This window comes from Bidens hawaiensis, unplaced genomic scaffold (genome assembly GCF_021521415.1).
Source record: "Bidens hawaiensis isolate Kalapana, Puna unplaced genomic scaffold, B.hawaiensis_p1.1 tig00038087_1, whole genome shotgun sequence".
Taxonomy (NCBI): Eukaryota; Viridiplantae; Streptophyta; class Magnoliopsida; order Asterales; family Asteraceae; genus Bidens; species Bidens hawaiensis.
In genome coordinates, this window is record NW_027496671.1 from 68,269 (window position 1) to 85,838 (window position 17,570).

Consider the following 17,570-nt stretch of genomic DNA (forward strand, 5'->3'; position numbering starts at 1 on the left):
ACTGTTCAAGATGCTCCCTTACTGGATGATCCAGTAATAGATCCTGTTATCTCTGCAACAGAGGGGATAGATCTTGATGTTGCTTTGGGGGTGCAAGGTATTTTTGGTACTTCCTCTGAAGTTCGGGTTTCCTCAATCGTAGTGTCTAGGGTACCATCTTCTTTGATTGTCGGTTCAGTTGGTCAATCTCGACCTTCAAGAGAGGATTCAAAGGAAACTTTATCTGATTCTTCAGATGATGAAGCTGCAGAAGCCCAGAGAGTTTTATTTACACAAGAGCGGATTCAAGGAAAACGGAAGAAAGATTCGAATGATAGTGAGTCGGGTTATGAACAGGAGTTGTATGCCTTGGTCCGAAGATCAAAGAGAGCTAGAGCTGGTAAAAGCTCAAGTGTTGTTCAATTTGCCCCTCCACAGTTATCTGGTATGTCAATAGTACCTCCCTCTTCATCCGAACCACTCACAGTGACATCTAGTGGTCAAACGGTGGCTTTGTCAGCACCATCTTGTGTTCCATCTACGGTTGTGATGTCTATGCCGGCGATTGTGTCTCTACCACAACGTACTATTGCATCGTCTGAGGTTCTGTCTATGTTTGTTGAATCTACGGTGATGGCTACTACTAGGTCCACTGTTATAATTCCTACTCCGATCACTAGTCCACCATCATCAGAAACTCCAGTGACACTGGGTATCCCTCCACCGTATGCACAAGACATTTCTCATATGTCATTTGCTTTTGATGCTTCATTGTCGAATTCAGAACGGATAGTGGCTCTAGAACGTGTCGTGGCTGAGCAGTCAAGAATTAATCTCATTCAAACACAAGCTATTCAACGGCTAGTCGCTGAGAACCAAATTCATTCATCTCTTCTTATTGAGCATGGTAAACTTTTTGATACGCTTAAACAGTTCTTAGCATCTCAGGGGGAGACCAGTTGCAAAGGGGATGAGTTGAGAACCAAGAGGAGAGAGGACAGAGATGTTGATCCCAATGCTTCGAAAGATGCAGGTAGTGAGCTGCCAAGAACTGAACAAACTCTTGGAGCTTCCACATCTCAGGGGGAGTCTACTGGTCTATCTGGCAGTGCAAGTGGTGAGACGGTTGTGGTGGATGATGAAGATACTGGTCCATTTGGCAGTACAAGTGGTGAAACTGTTGTGGTGGATGATGAGGAAGATATGGATGAAGATGTGTTGCCTCTTAGTGAGATTGAAAAGCTTGGTGAACAGATTGAGATTGACAGTGGCTTAGAGGAAGGTGAGATACCTGATGATAGTGTTGAACATGATATTACAAGTCAAGAACGTGTGGGTCAAGATGATAATATGTCGGGTGATTCTGAGTGGGAGGAACAGCCACGGTGGAAAGAAGAATAAGCTCATTGGTTTAACAAAACAAAGAAGCCAGTGGTACCAACGATGTTCAAAAAGAGTTATAATATTAAAGGATATGCTGAATCGAAAGAGGGTATTATTTGTTGGTTGTATGATGATCAGTTAAAAGTATTTGTGGTGAAAAGATATGATGGGATTCAGTACTTTGCTAAGAAGTTGAGATCATTCAATACGTTACCTGAGTGTGAGGTGAAGGACTTGGCTCGTTTAAGGTTGATTAATAGGAGTGGGGACAACTTTGCTAGTTGGGTTGGTAAAGTAGTGTGGAGTGAAGTTGTTAAGGAGAAAAAGTTTGTGTTGTTGAAGCCTCAAAAGGGGAAGTTGGTTGAAGATACAGATCGAGGAATGCGGGCTGATGGCAAGCCCTGGATGGTGATGAAGTACAAATCAATTCGTTGTATGAAAGAAGTTCCAATGAAAACTATGCCTCAAGATGTGTTAAAAGATTTTAAATGGTGGTATGTTGATTGCCAAACTGCTGAAGCCGTGATGGAAGATCAAGATGAACAGGAGATCTTAAGGGTGTATGATCCTATGCACTTGGTTAATTTGTCTCAAGCTGATTTGCAGGTACTCAACGAAAAGAAGATTTTTTATATTCTTGCCTGGAAAGATGAAGCGAAGAAATATCAAAGGGTGGTCTCAGTTTGTGTGAGACAAGGTGTACGTGCTTGAAGATGGAAGGTACGGCTTTTTGGATTACATGACGAGACGAAGATGTAAGAGAAATGAAGCTACTGCCAAGGGGGAGTCTGTTGGTGCATTATGCCAGTAGTTCATTTGTCTCGAGTTTATCGTGTCTGTAATCATTACGATGTTTGGTTTGTCGTGATAAACTAGTTAGTTTTGTTTTTGGTTTTGGCGAACTTAGCTTCTGGCGAAGTTAGGGACAACTTCGCCTAGGGTGTTAGGCGAATGTTGGTACATGATGTCAGTAGTTCAGTGTCTAGTGTCTGTAATCGAGTTAGTTGGATTTGTATTTTGTATTAAGCGAAGTTAGCTTAATACAAAATACAAATCCAACTTGTGGAACAAGCGAAGTTAGTGACAACTTCGCCTAAACATGTTAGGCGAAGTTGTCGTCTGTTATATACGGCTAGGTTACGGCTGATTTAAAAGAATCAGTTTATGAGTTGTTCAGAGTTTTTGTAATCGGTGATCAGTGAATCACGTGTTTCCAGTTGCAATACAACGTGTCTTTGTTTATTGTAACCTGTGTTTGATTGTGTTAACGTGTATCGTCTTCTACGCTCGTATCGTTTTACGTAGGGATTCCGCACCTACGTAGAACGAGATATTCTGTGTAGATCCGGCTGGGAACCTACAATTGGTATCAGAGCTTTTGCTCGTGATTGTGTGGTTCAGGATTATCACGCGGGTGTAGAAATCGTTCCGTTCGACTATTCGCGGGACGAGTTTACCGAATTTTTGTGTCCTACTCACCTCCCACCATCATAAACAACCCATTACAGCTTCGCATACCTCGCAAAACGTCAAAATCAAACCTGCAAAATCATCGTGTTCATCAGGCGAAGTTGCCGCTACTGTTTGTAGGGTTTAGGCGAAGATATAAGGTTAAGCGAAGTTATCCACAACTTCGCCTACCTCACAAGTTCGCTTAACTTAATCAGGCGAAGTTGAGAAATCAAGCGAAGATAAGACTTAAGCGAAGTTAACTTTAACTTCGCCTACAGTGCTGTTCAGAATAAAATTTTTATTTTTTCGGGTTTCTTTGTGTTTTCGTTTCGTGAAAGATGACTTCCATAAATATTACGGAACTGGTAAAAATGGAGGTGGAAGCGGGTTCAGCTACTAAGGCACCGAAAATGCTTAAGGGTACCGATTTCGTGGCGTGGAAAGATCGGTTTGAGCAGTATGTTAAATATCAAGATGCTAAGATGCGGGTGTGCATTTAAGATGGATACATTCCACCAACTGCTTTGTATGAGGGTCGTGAACAAATTAAGAAATACAACAAGATGGAAGAGGAAGAAAAGAAGATGTATGAGGCTGAAAGCAAAGCTCATGCTGCGATAACAATGGCTTTTCCACAAGAGATTCTTCACACCTTCAGGAAGTATAAAACCGCTAGAGAGTTATGGGAAGCACTTGAAAACCGATTTGAAGGTAATGTGGGGATACGTGCATCCAAGATTAAACTACTCAAAAACCAATTCTCGGTGTTCAAGTATTTGAAGAATGAATCACTTGATGATATCATCACGAGATATTATCACCTGATGACCGAACTCAGCAATTATTCCATTGCTTAAAAAGAAGAGGAGATTGTAGAAAAACTTCTTGATGCTCTCCCACCGAAATGGGATATGTACACTGTCTTGATGAGAGTTTGCCGACTATGACTTGGAAACAGCAGTCAAGAAACTACGAACGTTTGAACTTAACATGGTTCGAAAAGAGACACCAACTGATCAGGTTCAGGATCCGGGAATGTATGGTGCGAAAGTTAATTCAAGTTCAAGTTCGAAGTCACAATCATCTGCTTACAACTCAAAGGGAGACTCGAGCTCTAACTCAACTCATGATGGTCATGTTTCTCTCAACATGGACGGTGATGTGTGTTTCGTAGCTGGTAGAACAAATTCTTCTAAACCTCAAACAACAAAGGGTAGTTTTTCTTCAACTGTTCCGAACATCAACTACTCTCAGATGCCCATGAGTGTTAAATCTGCTGAACAGCAGTTTGCTCTCTATGCATCTTTCATTGCTTCTAACGAAAATTACATTAAAGGTAAAATCGTTGATCCTGCAACTTTAGACGAAGACTATGATCAGATCGATGCTGATGATCTGGAGGAGATGGATCTGCAGTGGCAGATGGCAATGATTATAAGAAGAGTTAAAAGGTCTATGAAGAAAACTGGTAGAAAATTCGTTGGTGAAAGACCAGGTTTTGACAAGTCAAAGGTTCGGTGTTATAACTGTCAACAGAATGACCACTTTGCTAAAGAATGCACAAATGACAGAGTAGAACGCAGTCAAAACAGGTCTACACAACAGAGTGGTGGTGGTAGTGAGAATAGGGCGATGATATCCAGACAGAACGGGGAATACAACTGGAATCTGCAAGTTGAGGAAGTGTTCGAACAGGCCAACTTGGTTAACATCGAAACTGAAGAAAAACCCAGAGAGACAAAAGAAAATCAAGCCTACATGGCAGAAGTGAACGATCAGCTTTCTGAGGTAAGTCCTAAACTCCCTTGTACGAAATTTGAAAATCTGTCTGAACAGTTGAAAACAATAACTGATCAGTTTGTTAGTTTGGATGCTCAATTCAGAACATTAAAAGAAGATCATTATTACACTAAAACTAGAGAAAACAGTTACAAGGTAAAAATAAAAGCTAGTGAGAAAGATATCAGAAGTCTTAAAGCAACTCTAGCTGAAAAAATACAAGTAATTGATCTTAGCTATGAAGTGTTAGAAGAGAATACCAAACTAATTGCTGAAAGGGATAAGCAGATAGCTGATCACCAGGTGAAAATGGTGGAACTAAACAGAAAGCTTGAGCAATTTAGAAATTCCTCCGCAATACTTGATCACCTCGTAAGTGATCAACGTTCCCCAGTTAAAAGGGGAGGAATTGGATATAATGAAGTTCCACCACCTTATAATCATAACTATACTTTTGATCCTAGTAATCAGAAATCTGTTGATGTTGAAATTGGTCAGACAGTTCCTGTTAAGGTTACGATTAAAGATCCAGAAGTTAGTAAAGGCGAAACGAGTAAGCCTGTTTCGAATGTTAAGATTTCTGTTCCTAGTTCTGTCTCATCAAATTCGGACAAGACATCCGAGTCTAGTGAGACAGAAGAAGAGGAAGTGTTACTAAAACGTGGAGAGGAACATAAACCAACTGAAAAGAATTCTCCACTAAACCCGTATGTCCCACCATATGTTAGACAAACGGACAGTAATGCAGCCTCATCATCTAAACAACTATTGAGACGAAAGTTGAACACAGGAGTTGTTTCAGATGCAATCAAATAGGACACCTGATTGCTGATTGCCCTCTGAAGCAGAGATTCAGAGGTATGAGGCCTTCGAAAACTGAGAATAGAACTAACAGTAATTTCTATAATGGTAAAAATGAAAACTCATCAGAGTTCAGATGTTGGACTAATCCAGGTTTTTCAAAGAAGTCGACCTCAGTTTTTCCCAGTTAACAACCAAACCATTAGTAATAATTCATTTAACTCACGAAGGTTTGGATGGCCTCATAGTCAATCTACTAAAAGGTATCCTTTTGGGACTTACAGAAATCAGTTTAATACTAACTTTGGACAGCCAAAGTACGGGATGCATTTTAACAGATTTAATTGACCCAAGACCAATAGGTCTTGGGTCCCCAGATTTTAATCCTTTGCTTTGATCGTGCAGGAACAGTTGAACAGGGCTGCAAACAATCTATGGGTTGTGGATAGCGGCTGTTCCCGGCACATGACGGGTAACAAGAATTTGTTACACGAGTGGAAACCTGTTCAGGGAGGAAGAGTTAGTTTTGCTGGAGAGAGTGGTGGAAGGATTACTGGAATTGGGACAGTGACTAATGGCAAAATGAAGTTAGAGAAGGTGAATTTCGTTGAAGAACTGAAGCATAATCTGCTGAGTGTATCTCAGATCTGTGGCAAAGAGTACACTGTGCACTTTACCAAAGATGAAGCGATCGTACTGTATCCTGGTTTCAAGATACCAGAGGAATGGATAGTAATGAAGGCTCCAAGGGAAAAGAATACATATATTATGGACATGAGGTCGACTGAGACGGCAACAGAAGAATCGCGTCTTCTGTCAAAAGCAACTGAATCGGAGTCCGAGTTATGGCATCGAAGAATGGGGCATATTCATCTTCGGAAAATGAACTACATTGTCAAGAATGGGCTGGTGCTGGGTGTTCCCTTGAAAAATTTCAACTTTGAAGACCAATACTTATCGTGCAAAAAGGGAAAGCAACACAAGAAATCTCATCACACCAAGAAGGTTAATTCAATAGTCAGTACCCTAGACCTACTTCACATGGATCTCTTCGGTCCCGTGAATGTAAAAAGCCTAGGTGGAACATCATACTGCTTGGTGATAACTGATGATTTCTCTCGATATTCTTGGGTATATTTCCTGAAGACAAAGGATGAAACGGTGCAGTTGGTAATAAATTTGATTACCAAGGTTGAGAATATTATGGGGAAGAAGGTTAAATACATCAGGACTGACAATGGGACAGAGTTTAAAAACTATCAGATAGAGATATTCTGCTTACAGAAAGGGATAGACCACCAGTACAGCGCTCCGTATACTCCGCAACAAAATGGGGTGGCTGAGAGGAAGAACAGAACGCTAATTGAAGGAGCCAGAACCATGCTGGCTGATTCTAAACTTCCTGTGGTGTTCTGGGCTGAAGCTGTTGCAACAGCCTGTTATATCCTTAATAGAGTTTTAACTGTTAAAAGATAGAATAAAACATGTTATGAACTTATGCATGGGAGAAAGCCTAACTTGAGTGGTCTCGAACTATTCGGGTCCCCGTGTTCGATATTAAAGACGAACTCAAAATTTGGTGAAATAGCCGACGAAGGTATTCTAGTCGGATATGTTGTTGGGACTCCCAACAGACGAGTCTTTAATCTATCGACCAGCAGGGTTGAGGTGGTGTGTAACACTGATATCATAAGTTACAAATCACCAATACCAAGCACGGGACCCGCTGGGGCTTTCGACTATGATAGGCTTTTTAAATTTTTTAATTTGCCTTACCTGGATTGTGCAGAAGTTGATGAGAGAATAGCTACGAAGATGCTTTATGATGAGGAAGAAACTCTTGTGCAACGACCGCAGTACGATGAATGTCAACCTTCCTCGTCAAATGCTGTCGATACCCCTGCTGCCTCTATAGAAGAGGAATTCTTCAATCCGTTTCACTCTCAACAACAATCACCCATTGATGAGCTATCTTTGAACCTGGAAGACAATCTGTAAGTCAGTTCGGTTCCGACTACGAGTGTTCACAAAAATCACCCTTTGGAGAACGTGATAGGTGATCTGTCCGACGGTGTACAAACAAGACGAAGCTTGAATGAGCACACTTGTGTTTACACAAGCATTAAAGATACAGGCATCATTAACGAATGCTTGTACACCTGCTTCATAAGCCAGATTGAACCAAAGAACTATCAAATGGCTCTCAAGGACAGCTCGTGGGTTGAAGCCATGCAAGAAGAGTTAGCCCAGTTCAAGAAGATGGAGGTTTGGAATTTTGTTGCAAAACCGAAAAATGTGCATGCGATTGGCACAAAATGGGTTTTCAAATGCAAGAGAGATGAAAAAGGGATAATTATCAGGAACAAGGCGAGGCTGGTTGTAAAAGGTTTTAATCAGCAAGAGGGGATCGACTACAATGAAGTGTTTGCTCCTGTGGCGAGATTGGAAGCGATTCGATTGTTTTTGGCATTTGCGGCACACAAGGAGATGAAGGTGTTCCAGTTAGACGTGAAAAGTGCGTTTCTTAACGGTAAAGTCGATGAGGTTGTGTACGTTGAGCAACCTCCGGGTTTTCCTGACCCAGACTTTCCTGATCACGTGTTCAAGCTAAGTAAAGCGCTATATGGGCTACATCAGGCCCCTCGTGCCTGGTACTCAACTCTATCCGATTACTTGCTTGAGAATGAATTTGAAAGGGGAAAGATCGATAGCACACTGTTCGTTAAGAGAAATGGAAGAGACTTTCTTCTGGTTCAAGTCTACGTGGACGACATCATCTTTGCTGCATCAAAAGTCGCCATGTGTCAGGAATTTGAAGCCGTCATGAAAAAGAGGTTTGAAATGAGTGCTATGGGTGAACTAACTTTCTTTTTAGGACTGCAGGTTGATCAGAAGAAAGATGGGATGTTCATTCATCAGACTAAATATGTCCAAGACGTTCTCAAACGCTTCAAGATGGAGGACAGCACACCATTTGATACTCCAGTTTGCGTCAACCATAAACTGGGTGCTGATTCAGACAGTGATACAGACGTGGACCCCACCCAATATCGGGCAATCATAGGTTCTTTAATGTACTTAACTGCATCTAGACCTGATATTATGTTTGCAGTTTGTCTTTGTGCTCGCTTTCAGGCAAACCCAAAGGAATCTCACATGAAGGGTGTGAAGAGGATATTGCGATATCTCAAAGGCAAGCCTAAGCTAGGGTTGTGGTACACGAAAGGAGAAGACTTGGAGTTAGTCGCCTACACAGATTCTGATTATGGAGGATGCAATCAGAATCGGAAGTCAACAACAGGTGGATGTCAGTTTCTTGGAGGCAGATTAGTGTCATGACAGTGCAAGAAGCAGACCTCAGTCGCCATTTCTACCTGTGAAGCAGAATACATGGCAGCATCGAACTGCTGCTCCCAGGTTCTTTGGATACAACAGCAATTGCGCGATTATGGTCTGAATTTCACTCATACTCCTATTTGCATAGATAACACTGCTGCTATCTCAGTAACTAACAATCCCGTAAAGCATAGCAAAACTAAACACATTGACATCCGTCATCATTTTATACGGGATTGTGCTGAGAAGAAATTGATTGTGCTCGAAAAGGTTGATTCGTTAGATAATTTCGCTGATTTGTTTACTAAAGCGTTTGACAAAACTCGTTTTCAAAACCTTGTTGAGCTAAATGGGATGATCAATCCCGAGTAACCGTGTTTTTCGTTTTTGAGTATTTGTAAAAAAAAAAAAAAAAAAAAAACGTCACTATCGCTTAGAATTATGTCGGTTGCTTCAGTTTGAAGGACATATCTTCGGATATGTTTGGTCCTCATTTCTACCTGTAGAGTATGAGGATAGCCATTAACCAGATGACTGAAAGTGACCGAGGTGGTTTATGATGTGTTTTTATTCTTTCGCTGAAAATTAGTCGTTCATACTTAGTTAGAAGGACACATACTCGTATGTGGTCGGTCCAGCTGATCCATTGGATCTTCAGGATAGCCGTTTACCTGAAGACTTCGAATTGATCGGGGCGATAGAAGTTAAATTTTTTTAGGGAGATGAAATTATTTTTCAAGTCTACTACTTCGTAAGAAGTTTCTTTACTATGTTTAAAAGAAAATTGATCCAACCTTGGAAAGTGATAGACAAACTGATTCTGTGTGCTTAATTAGTGAAGTTATTAGGCCTAAAAGACTTTAGAACAGTCATTGTATGTCATGGTAGCTTTTTATGGTGCGTAAAAGTAGAAGTGATACAAACTAAATCTCCTCGATTTTACGTGGAAACTCCTTAAGAGTTGTGCATGTCTCCATATATATCTTTCCGAATGATCGGCAGAAAAGCGATTACCCAGTCATACACGAGCCCGTGAGTGTTCTGATTCCCGTGAAAATAGAGTGTCAAGAAACTGCAGTGATCCAGATTCGGGACTTGCAGTTGTTTACGTCTCTGAAACTGTGTAAATCTTGTTATTAAAAAAAAAAAAAAAAAAAAAAACTGAGACAATCTAGAGCTTATAATGTTAATACTTCTCAATCAAGATGCAAGAAAGAGAACGGGAAGAAGAGTCTAAAGATCGAAGAGTACTTACTATTTAATCAAACACTACGGGTCGAGGTCAACTCGGGGTGACTTGGGGAAAGCCAAATACGCTTTGAGAATAGATAGGAGACATCACAATCTCTGATGTGTTGCCCATTTAAATTTTGAGCTTAATTGAACCTAACCCGTATCACAGAAGCAATGAAAACCATTTTAAGTTATTTACCTGCTTACAACCTGTCTCTTTATGTCATAATACAGCTGAACATGGATCTATGTGACAGTCACGTAATTAGTATGATTCCTGTTCGGATCTTTTCTAAAACGTGGTAGTCCCTGTCGAGACTGAAATTTGATCCCGTGTACCTTATTTCTAAGTTTTATCCTACTTATGTAGTTGTATGATTTTATACCTGGTTACTTGGTCTTGATCGTATCATTTAACTCTTTAAAGGATGTTTTAAAACTTAATTGCAAATTGTTCAAATTATAGGGGTTTGTTTTGTAAATTTTAATATCGGCGAAGTTATCCCTAACTTCGCCTGCAATAGGCGAAGTTATCCATAACTTCTCCTGTATAACCTTGACCCTATATAAAGAAGTTTTTGGTTAAATGCTCAGTATTGTTTTTCAAAATCCGACGAACTTATTCCCAGTAACCCTAAGCGAAGTTATATCTCGATCAATCTGTGTTATTTTTTCTCGAGTTCATTCCGTGTTAAAGGTGTGTAGGGTTGTTGCATCTTTTAATCTATGTCATTGGCGTTAATCAAAGGTCGTTTCGACCCGTTTAGTGACCTCGTTCTTTCAAACATCCAACACCCGATTTTCAAACTTATTTTCACGTGGTCGTAATCATATTGATCGTCTAGATCTCCATAAAAACATGTGTTTAACAGTCCGCAATCTCCAAATTGACCAAATCAATTCGTTTGAACAACTAAACTGTTGCCGATTCATATTCAGGCGAACTTACAGTTTAGGCGAAGTTATCCTTAACTTCGCCTGAGGGTTAACTTCGCCTGATAATTAATTATGTAACAGTACATGAGGCGAAGTTGTGGTTAGGCGAAGTTATCATTAACTTCGCCTGGCCCTTTTTACTTAACATTGATCAGGCGAAGTTCAAGTTGAGGCGAAGTTGTTCCCAACTTCGCCCCACCTCTAACTTCGCCTATTCAGAATAAATCATAACTTCGCTCATGGTAACAGGCGAACTTGTGATTTGCCTCGACAATTCTCTAACTTAGTCTGTTTTTGTTGCAGAAATGGCAGCTGTAGCTGGAGCAGGTGGTGCAGGTGGTGACGAAGGAGGAGATAACCATCGACAGTTTTTCCCGGGGCATAACATGTACATCACATTGGACCCGGATGCGAGCGGTGTTGATGATTTCCGCGAGATCATCACATTTCTACTCCGCTCGCGTATCTTCCACGCTATTACTACAACACTGCCTATCTCATTGCCAAACATAGAAGATTTCTGGCAGACAGTGGAATATGACTGTCGAGTCGAGCCCCCGATTATGCGTGCAACGGTTAACAATCAGATAGTACAGTTCTTGTCTGAACAGATCAGGGTGGCTTTACAGTTTGGGGATGAAACGAGAGACGATCCTACAGACTTCGTGGCTCCATTCAGAGATGGTGCTTTTCTGAGGATGGGATATTCTGGTTCATTGGGAGATACTCAAAGACGAAAGGGATTCTTGTTAGACCAATGACGATTTCTTATGCACGTGATGATCGTGTGTATGTCAGGGAGAAAGGCTGGTACGGATGGAATGGGTGCGACCATGCAGTCGGCGATGACTGCACTGACTTACAATAAGCGTTATAGCTTTAGTCAGATGGTATTCTACGAGATAGACATTCAAAGAAGAGCGGTGGCGCGTGAGAGATTTCTGATGTATCCAAGATTCCTTCAAATGATCTTGAATCATGTTGCTCCCACGTTACCTCAGCGCCGCCCGATTAGATATGTGGAGAGTGTAAGCAAGAGGATCTTCGCTCTGTGTAGATCATCAAGTGCAAGAAGCAAGCCTGAGCTTCGTCCTCGACATACTCCATTATTTGGGTACTTGATCAACCCAGAGTATGTTCCAGCTCGTGGGGACGAGTTTCGGGATCTGGCACCACAACAGGCTGGAGCACCTCAACCAACACCTGAGGTACAACAAGCTTTACCTGCTGCTCCTGTTGTGGCACCGAAGGAAAATGTAGACCTTGAAGCTGCGTTTGGCGGTCAAGGATTTTTTGATATGGATCGTGTTGACCCTGAGGAAGAGGTACAGGTCTCGGTAGCCCGGGTTACTAGTGTGGATGTTGCTAGGGCAGCTACTACTGAGGCTGATTCTGATTCTTCAGATGATGATGTGGCTGAAGCTAGACGGATTTTGGTTACACAAGAAAGGATTCATGGGAAGAGGAAGAGAGACAATGATGACAGTGAGTCGGATTTTGAGGAAGATTTACATCAGTTGGTCCATAGATCGAGAAGGGAACGGGCAGGTGCAGGTTCGGGAACTGGTGAGAGCTCAAGGGTGGTTAGTTTCACTCCACCCGCACTGTCTGGTATGACTATAGTCCCTACACCATTGCAAGTTACAGGGCCAATCGCCACGGATGTTCCCGTGGTGACTACCTCATCTTCCTTCGGCATCCCACCCACTACATTCCAGCTCTCGGCTCCGGAGATTGTGTCCCTGCCACCTCCAACTCTTACTCCAACGGAGGTCGTAGCAAGGTTTGTTGAGTCGACAGTTGTTGCTACTGCAGGGTTGTCGGTTACGATACCACCTGCGGTTACGTTTCCACCTGTTTCTGAGGTGTCGGTTACATCTCAGGGGGAGACGGGCTGTAAGGGTGATGAGCTGAGGACGAAGAAGCGTAATGATCGAGAAGATGATCCCAATGCATCGAAAGGTGCAGGTGGAGAGTTGCCAAGAACTGAACAAGCTCTTGGGACTTCCACATCTCAGGGGGAGTCAACGAGTGTAGCTGGCGGTTCAGGGGGTGATGATGTGGTGGTTGTGGATGCTGAGGAGGTGTTAGATGATGTTATAGGTGATGAGGATGTGTTACCAATGGAGGAGATAGAGAAGATAGGGGCTGAGATTGTCATTGATAGTGAGATTGAAGAAGGAGAGATTGTGGAGGAGAATGTTGAGCACGAGATTCCGGAAGTTGATAAGGCAGATATGGGTCAAGATATGGGAAGCGATGAGACGGAATGGGAGGAGCAGCCAAGATGGAAAGAAGGCTACTCTCAGTGGTTCGTAAAGACTAAGAAACCGGCGGTCCCTACTATGTTCAAGAAAAGTTACAACATCAGGGGTTATGCTGAATCGAAAAAGGGGATTATATGCTGGTTATATGATGAGCAGTTGAGGCTTTTTGTGATTAAAAGGTATGATGGGGTTCAGTATTTCAAGAGGCTGTTTAGATCGTTGAATACGTTGCCTGAGTGTGAAGTGAAGGACTTAGTCAGGTTGGGGTTGATAAACAGGAGTGATGATAACATGGCTAGGGTCATTGGGAAGATAGTCTGGAAGGAAAGCATAAAGGAGAAAAAGTTCGAGCTGTTGAAACCACAGAAAGGAAAGCTTGTTGAAGACAAAGACAGAGGAATGAGAGCAGATGGCAAGCCTTGGATGATCATGAAGTATAAGCCGATCCGGTGTTTAAAAGAAGTGCCGATGAAACAAATGCCCAAGGATGTGCTCAAAGATCTGAAGTGGTGGTATGTAGATTGTGAAACAGCTGAAGCAGTAATGGAGGATGAAGATGAACAAGAGCTGATGAGAGTTTATGATTCTATGCATCTAGTGAATCTGTCTCAAGCTGATCTGCAGGTGCTGAACGAGAAAAAGATATTTTATATTCCTGCTTGGAAAGAAGAAGCAAAGAAGTATCAAAGAGTTGTTTCGGTTTGTGTACGAGAAGGCGTTCATGCTTGAAGATGAAAGATACAAGATTTTTGGGATTACAAGACACGTGTTTGAAGATAGAGATATGAAGCTACTGCCAAGGGGGAGTCTGTTGGTACATGATGTCAGTAGTTCAGTGTCTAGTGTCTGTAATCGAGTTAGTTGGATTTGTATTTTGTATTAAGCGAAGTTAGCTCACAAGTTCGCTTATATAGGCGAACTTGTGGAACAAGCGAAGTTAGTGACAACTTCGCCTAAACATGTTAGGCGAAGTTGTCATCTGTTATATACGGCTAGGTTACGGCTGATTTAGAAGAATCAGTTTATGAGTTGTTCAGAGTTTTTGTAATCGGTGATCAGTGAATCACGTGTTTCCAGTTGCAATACAATGTGTCTTTGTTTATTGTAACGTGTGTTTGATTGTGTTAACGTGTATCGTCTTCTACGCTCGTATCGTCTTACGTAGGGATTCCGCACATATGTAGAACGAGATATTCCGTGTAGATCCGGCTGGGAACCTACAGCGAAGTTGTCGTGTTATATTAACCTAACTTCCGCCGTCAGTTTGTAAGGTTTTTGGGGTATTCGTCTTGTAAGCCGAAGCAGCGTTTCGGTGTGATTAGCATTCATATTTAATAGAAAAGTAACCTTTGTCTTACGTGTTACGTGTTCCTTTACGTTTCTCTCGTCTAAACACTCGTATCGTATACGTAGGGGATTCCGCACCCTCGTGTTACGAGATAATCCTGTGTTGATCCAGCTGGGAACCTACATTTTCATAAAATATAGAATCTTGTGGATTTTTATTAAAATGGTATTGGCCAGTATCACACATAACAGCTTCTTTAAGGATTTTATTGGAATTGATATATTCATTTAGAGTTTTATCAAAAACTGATTCTTCAAAGGTTTTATCAACCAAAACTGATTCATCAGGGGTTTGATCTAGAACTTTTAAAACTAAAGGATCAACAAAGTTAGAATTGCTAATAAGAGGATTTGAGAGTATTCTCTCAAACCTGTTACCAATGTCGACATTCATCTGAACATCGATCTCTGCTCCGGCCGATGCAACACCACAAAAAACTCCGCTTCCTCTTCTGATATCACGCTGGTCGGCGTCATTCCCGGTAGCTTCTGGGTTTCCAACGGTGGCAGCAGCCTTGGAAACCGACGAGTTTGAAGCACCGATCTCTGGTATGTTTCGACATCCCACAATGATTGCATATTAATTTGCTTCTATCGATCAGGAATGTTGAATTGCTTGAGTTCTTATGACCTGCCCTACCCTTTGACAGAAATTCTAGTCTTTCCGATTCATGTGGCCCGTCAGCGGCCACCCCGTTTTAAGAAGATGGGATGTTTGTAAGGTTTTGGCTTTTGAGCACATCCCTGGTTTTATTATTCACAGAAAAGAAAAAAAAGTTTTGAGTATGCAGATGATGGGAGGTTTAAAGCATGTTGATCCTAAGACCGTAAACACTGCTTTGATACCATGTTGATTTGAATAGAATGCACAAAATGTTTTTATTCATATATTGTTTTGTGTTTACAAATGAAAAATAATAACAAATAAATAGAAGAATGTTATGTCTTTCAACAAGAAAATATGTCAAATAAAGGAATGAAGAATCCTTGATTTATGCTCAAATGGTCATCCTTTTGAGGTCTTTTGGTGTTGATGTGATCCAAATAAGAAAAAGATATGTAGTTGATTATTTGATATATTTATTATTTTCTAACACCGAGGCCACAAAATACAAATATTATTCGTTGCATGTGGCTATTTCGCTACAAGTTTAACGCAACAGGTCAGCTACAACGTTACAAAGCACAACTTGTTAATGGAAAATCTCAAAGGGTCGGAATCGATTGTGATGAAACTTTTAGTCCGATCGTAAAACCCACTACTATACGAACCGTGCTCGGTTTTGCCACCTCTAGATCTTGGCCAATCCATCAACTGGATGTGAAGAACGCCTTTTTACACGGAGACTTAAAAGAAAAGGTTTACATGTTTCAACCTCCAGGCTTCAAGGATCCGACCAAACCGAACCACATTTGCAAATTAAAGAAATCATTATATGGATTGAAACAGCACCCCGAGCATGGTTTCAACGTTTTGCTTCATATCTTCATCGATGCGGTTTTACAAGTTCCCGTTCAGACTCCTTATTCTTCTACAAAAAAGGGGACCAGGTTGCTTATCTTTTGCTTTACGTTGATGATATTATTCTTACCGCATCCCATCAACCACTTTTACGCAACATTATTAGCTCCCTCTCAAAGGAATTTTCTATGTCTGATCTTGGTATACTCCATCACTTTTTGGGTGTTTCTGTCCAACATAAAGCAGTGGGTTAATTCTCTCTCAGGAAACATATGCTGAAGACATCCTTGCGCGTGCTAATATGTCAAACTGTAAACCAGCCGCCACGCCTGTAGACACGTCATCTAAACTTAGTGCTTTTGCTGGTCCTTTATTACCGGACGGGTCCGAGTTCGAAGCTTAGCCGGAGCCCTTCAGTATCTTACTTTCACTCGCCCCGATATCGCTTATGCAGTACAACAGGTTTGCTTATTTATGCACGCCCCACGGGAACCTCATCTCCGGTTTCTCAAACGGGTTCTTTGGTATGTTCGAGGTACTACTTCTCACGGGCTGCACATCTCTCACTCTTCGTCCACCACTATTACGGCCTACTCTGATACGGATTGGGGCGGGTGTCCCGACTCGAGGAGATCTACATCGGGATATATGCATTTTTATGGGTAACAACTTAGTATCTTGGTCATCTAAGCGTCAACCCACCATTTCGAGATCAAGCGGAGAGGCGAAATATCGTGGGGTCGCCAACACGATTGCTGAAACAAGTTGGTTACGAAATCTTTTACTTGAACTATCAATCCCCGCTCGTCAAGCTGCAATTGTTTATTGTGATAATTTGTCGGCTGTTTATCTGTCTGAAAACCCGGTACAACATCAAAGAACCAAACACGTTGAACTTTACATTCATTTTGTTCGGGACAAAGTTTGAATTGGTGACATTAGTGTGCTGCATGTACCGGCTGACTACCAATATGCCGACATGTTTACAAAAGGGCTTCCTCGCCCTCTCTTTTTGCGTTTCAAGTCCAGCCTTTGCGTTCGTCCTACTACCGCTAAAACTGAGGGGTGTCTTAGCCAACACTATATTTGGCATGTATTTTGTAATATTATATTATTTGTAATTATTGTCTTCCGTAATAGTCTCCTAGATAGTTAGTATTTCTTTGTCTAAATCAAATTATGTTTAATTAGAAAGACACACATAATTATATTCAATAGAAGCATGCTTAAGAGCATTCTCAGCCCATTCCCTTAAAATATGTGAGGGGGATTTGTAAATTATATGGTATGGTTATGAGTGGTTGTGAGTAGATGAGAGAGAAAATGTTATAAGGGAAAGTTAAATTTGGAGATTCACTGTTCATACCGTATAATTTTTTAATATTTTCTAAAAGTGGTTGTGAGTGGAGGAAAGAGAAAAAATAATGATAAATGTATAAAAAGTATTCCCCGTCACATTAAAAGTGTCATAGTTTGAAAAACACAAAGTTCAACGAAGATTGAATGATTACCTTTTTTGTTTATAAAATGACAATAATGCCTTTGAAAATTGGGTCCATCAATATTGATTATTAATGCTAGTTATGTGTGTTTAA